Source organism: Sciurus carolinensis, chromosome 17, assembly GCF_902686445.1.
Source record: "Sciurus carolinensis chromosome 17, mSciCar1.2, whole genome shotgun sequence".
In the NCBI taxonomy this organism is placed as follows: Eukaryota; Metazoa; Chordata; class Mammalia; order Rodentia; family Sciuridae; genus Sciurus; species Sciurus carolinensis.
In genome coordinates this window covers 6,141,414-6,147,413 of record NC_062229.1, presented here as the reverse complement: position 1 = coordinate 6,147,413, position 6,000 = coordinate 6,141,414, and positions in this window count along the sequence as shown.

Here is a 6,000-nt window from a genome sequence, read left to right as displayed (position 1 = left end):
TGGGTCAACATTTTCTTTGGAATTGTTTCTAGTATACATAAAAGAATAGAATTACTAGTGTCCCAGAATGCCTGGTGGTTCCATCACAGCTTTTTCCTAAAATGCCTAAGCAGCACAATGAGCATATGCTTTGAACTTCGTTCAAATCTGGACATTGCTTCATGAATACGTCTGTGAGGGTTTACACATGATTTCAAAGATCTAAACACAATGCCTTTTCTCAGGTCCAACAGGATTCATCTGAAGCAAATATTTTGCAGTACATTCTCACAAGGAGGTAGGTTGAGAAGGCATACAGGTCACGGAAAGTATTGAAACAAAATTATGTTTGTATATGTAGAAATTTCCACATGTTCTACGACTGGGACTTTGTTAATTTCATCCTAGGCTTAATCCTACTGTGGGGTAAATTGCAAAAGCCTTAGTATCCATGCCCTGTGAAGCAATGACTGCGACCTGTTACTGTTAATCCATACCCACCATCTTAGGGTCGTTATCCATAAGGTTCATAATTGGATGATATCATTGATTGAGAAGATTCTGTGATTATTTGAACCTGATCAGTGAAGAAGTCTTCCATCCTAATCAGAAGAAGACACCCCAATGTTAATATACTCAAACAATAAAGGGAACTACCTTTCATCACATGGAGACAGGGAATGTGCTGGAACAAAGAGCAGGGCTTCCTTCAGTTCTCCACGAGGTGGATCATCCAGGGCTCATTCTCCTGCAGGTCACCAGGTGACTGCAGAAAATGCAGGTGTCAGGTGTCACACACTGAGTGCCTTTCCTGTGCCTATGGACATTTACCATCTCTCTGGATCACGTTGGCTGCATCTCTGGAGTGGACTGAATGGTGGCCTTTAACATGTGTCCAGTCCTGTCCCACTGACTGGTGGTAATCATATAGGTACATGGGTCATTGTTACTTGTTTGGGAAAGAGGATGTGCAGAGGAGGAGCATTTCCAGGATTGTCTGTGGGAGCCATAAATGTCAGCATTGTCACCATAAGGCAGACAAAAGAGTAGAGGGTATTTTGGGAGGAGGAAAGGAGGCATTTTAGCCTTGGACACAGATTTCAGATTGATTTTTGTGGTATTTAATAGCCAGTACTTTTATCATGTTTCATGTTTTCCCACATAACTTTCGTTTTCATAGTACACTAATGTATTTTTGTCACCCTAGAGATATCACTGTACAATTTACTACATAATGTGCTTCTTTTTGACCTTGGTAATTCAAGGTTAATGGGTGAATTACTCATCTATATGCTATTCTCATCATTGCCTCAGAGCCTTGTACTGTGCTTAGAAGTGGTTCATTTCTTTCTCTCTCTCTCTCTCTCTTTTTTTCTTTTTTCTTTTTTGGTTCATTTTTTGTAAATGCTACATATCATTCATCCTGCCTGGGCACGTTAAGAATTGGGACCATTTCTAATGTTGATGCAATTTGGATAAACCATTTTTCTGCTACTGTGAATAAAGCTGTTTGAATAATTTTTCGGTCTTATGAAAAAATAAATGGTATTTTTATACTGGGTGTGGAATTATGGATTTCATGGAGCAGAGTATTGCATTTTGGCATTTCCCAAGAGTTTTGCTAAGGAATTTAACCACATTACCTTCCCGTTAGATATTCTTGTTTCCACATGATCCTCAAAACATTTTCTTTTACACTGACAATCTAATGTGCATCAAATGATGTTCAACTCATTCACATTTCAGTGTATAAACTCCTATGGGCATTGAGAATCATTCCTCATTTTATGTGCCATTTAATTTTCTTGTGTTATATGCATTTGTGATAGTTCCATAAAGCTGCTCACTGATTTTTTTAAAAAGTATTCATAATGTTTTCATGAATTTGCAATAGTGATCTTCGAAAGTTGCTTGTATTAGTATTTAGTTTTTAGTGCAGGACTTTGGCATGAACTTTATTTATCAAAATTTATCTTTGATAATAAGGTGAGGCATTTAACCATGTTCTTCTTGAAGCTAACCAGGTAACTATAGTTCCTTAGCTAATGTTTTTGGAAGTGTGAACTCAAATATCCTGAATTCAAAATCTCCACGAGTTTGTCCTATATGAAGAAATCCTTTCAAGAACTCTCATCTTTCTTTGGGTTTTGTTTTCTTCTCTTCGGCATTGACAGCTAAACTCCTTATGGAGTTTAATTATACTCACACTACCTAATTCTCCTGCATGTGTCTGAGTTCAATCCAATCCTGCTTCAGTCTGGTTACTCATCCTGTAGATTCACAGTTGCTCACCCATCAACAGTCAGGTCTTGACTCCTAAATACAGCTTGCTAACTTCCTGCTTGCTGATATGGAGGCCATAAATCCATCCACAAAGTCAGCAGTGATCTTAGACAAATTCTTCTTTGAAGGCTTATCTGAAACTTTCAGATGTTCTAAGTCCATAGCCATTAGTCTAGAGAGTTCTCAGTTCTTGAGTTCACCCACATACCTCTAGTAATGAAGTTCTATGCAGGAGAAATAAAATAGATCCCTTAACATCACCAGCTACATACATCAATGCAGAATGCATTCAAGACTTAAATACAGGGCTCATTGATATAAAGCTTCTAGAAGAAAACACAGGGAAAATGCTTCAGCACATTAGCCTGTGCAATTATTTTTGGAATTACCCCAAGACAGAGTTTACAAAAATAACAATGGATAAGTTGTACTACATCAAACGTAAAAGCATTGTACACCAAAGAAAGAAATAAACAGAGCCTAGAGACAAACTACAGAATTGAAGGAAATATTTACAAACTACAGACTTGAGAAAGAGTTAATATTCACAATAAATAAAGAACACACATAACTGAATAGCAAATTGTAAGTCAACCCAATTAAAGAGTAAGGCTAAAGATCTGAAGAGATATTTCTCAAAGAAGACATACAAATATAAAACACAGGAAAAATATTCAATATGATGAAGCACAAGGAAATGCAAATTAAAACCACATGAGATACCCTATTACCTCAGTGAGGGTAACCATTATGAAAAAGACAAAAGATAACATGTCAAGTGTTGTAGAATGTATACAGGATGGCCGAGTGGAGCTAGGTGGCAATCCCCAGTCTCTCAACAGCATGGAAAGGAAGCATTGAAGGACCTGCTGACCAGAGACAACTTTATTACAAGAATGCACCTGGATTAGAAGTTCATCAGTAGGACAGCTGCTCTTCCATGATGTCATGTTCTTTGGACTTGTGTTTCTACAGTACACCAAAACAACAGGATTGTTGGTAAGCCAGAATGCCTGTTTTTTCTGTCACTATGTCTTTCTAAATTTGCTAAATGACGTAATGACCAGGTGTATTGAATTTGATTTGAATCCTGATAATTTTTTTGTCTCTGTGAGTTTCATACATAAGTTTTTTTGTTGTTTTTGCTGTTGTTGTTTTAAGGACTGAATCCAGGGAAGCAACATCATGAAGCAACATCTCCAGTTCTATTTATTATTTACTTATTTATTTATTTTAAGAAGAATCTCACTAAATGACTTAGAACCTTTTATGTTGTTGAGGTTGGCCTTGAACTCAAAATCCTCCTGCTCCCAAGTCACTGGAATGACAGGCATGTGCCCCCATGCCCAGCTTCACCACGATTTCAATGATCTAAACACAATATTTTTCTCAGTGCCCACAGAATCAGTGTAAAACATATGGTTTATGGTCCATTCTCAGAAGAAGGTAAGTTGAAAAGGCAGAAAGGGCAGTGATAATATTTAAACAAACCCACTGTCATATATAGAAAAGATTCCACCTGTTCCTGTAGTTGGGATCATGTGAATGACGTCCTAGACTTAACCCTATTGTGAGGAAAAATATGCAAAATATGCATACTCTGTGTAACAGTGACTGGGAGCTGCTACTCTCATTCATATCCTTCAAGACAGTAGTAGCATTCACCATACTTAGGGTCATTACCTATAAAATTTTCATAATTAGATAATGTCAATGGTTTGAGATGATTCTGTGAATGGGATGGACTCAAACTAAAAAGTTTCACTCCAGCAAAAGAAAGAATCAATAATGTTAAGAAAGAGCCTACAGATTGGGAGAAAATCTTTACTACATGCACCCCACATAAAACATTAATCTCTAGGATATATAAAGAACTCAAAAAGTTTAACATCAATAAAACAAACAAACCAATCAATAAATGGGCTAAGGAACTGAACAGACACTTCACAGAAGAAGATATACAATCGAACAACAAATACATGATGTTCAACATCTCTAGCAATTAGAGAAATGTAAATCAAAACTAAAATTTTATCTCACTCCAATCATAATGGCAATTACCAAGAATACAAGCAACAATAAATGTTGGCAAGGGTGTGGGGAAAGAGGTACATTCATAAATTGCTGGTGGAACTGCAGATTTGTGAAACCATTGTGGAAAGCTTTATGGAGATTCCTCAGAAAACTTGGAATAGAACCACCATTTGACCCAGTTATCCCACTCTTTGGTGCATATCCAAAGGACTTAAAATCAACATACTACAGTGACACAGTCACATCAATGTTTATAGCAGCTCATTTACTATAGCCATACTAAGGAACCAACCTAGATGCCCTTCAACAGATGAATGGATAAAGAAAATGTGTTATATACATATGATGGAATGTTACTCAGTTTTAAAGAAGAATGAAATTCTGTCATTTGATGGTAGATGGATGGAGTTAGAGATTATCATGCTGAATGAAATAAGCTAAACCCAAAAAACCAAAGATCTAATGTTTTCTCTGATATGCAGAAGTTAATTCGCAATAGGGGGGTTGGGGGATAGGGAAGAATAGGGTTACTTTATATTAGGTAGAGGGTAGTGAAGGGAGGCAAAGAGGTATGGGGGAAGGAATGATAGCAGATTGAAACAGACATTATTACCTCATGTACATGTATGATTGCAGGACCAATGTGATCCTGCAACATGTGTAATCAGAAAAATGGGAGATTATACTCTATTTATGAATGATCTATCCAAATGTATAAATGCATTCTACTGTCATGTACATCTAATTAGAACAAAACAGAATAAAAAAATTAAAACAACTGTATATTTGTGTGTTGATATCTTTCTGGACTCTTTTCTGAACAATAGGAGTGTTATATCTTCCCCTGCAATAATTTTCTAAGCCTTAATGATGGCAATAACTCAGTCAGCTAAACTGCATTTCGTGCAATAACAAACAAGCTCTAAAACATTTTTACTTACAATCTCAAAAGTACCTTCTACTTCAGATGAGCAGCTTTCCTGATTCGCATTTTCTGCAGCAATATTTTTAAGGAAACTCTACAGTCTTAATCTATGACCTGCAATGTGTGTGCTTGCAAGTGTATAGATATACACACACATATACACATGTGATTTGCATATATATATATGTGTGTGTGTGTGTGTGTATTATATATAATGCTACTTCTTTGAACACTCGGGAGTAGAATCCTATACAAATATTTGTAACATTTAGTACATTACAAATACAGAGAATATACTAGAAATTTCCCTTTATAGCATTTAATAATAGACTCAAGATTCATGGAACCATGCATAGAATTCACCCTAAGAGGTTACATTTTTATGCTACATGACTGTAATTTTTGAATTTATCATATGTATACATATCCATCTACCCACATCCACCTGATATTTTAAGATGAAAGGTGATGATACTGTCTGTAAGGATATTTGTGACTCTAAAGAAACCTAGGAGAGAGGATGGAGTCCAGTAGTGCAGGAAGGAATGTCCTTCCTGTGTGAAAGGCCTTGTAATGGACAAGAGCAGAAGGAGGTGGAGGGAAGAGGACAATGAAGCCTGGGAGGTTGGGATAAGGGATCAGCCAACACCAAGGTGGGAAAGGTCAGGAGTTCCACAGCTTAGTACCTCATTTTCTCCACCAGTTAAGCCACTCACCTTACAGAACAGGGCCAGAGGCTCCGCATGTGAATTCCCTGCTAAGATCTTGTGTTGGTTAAC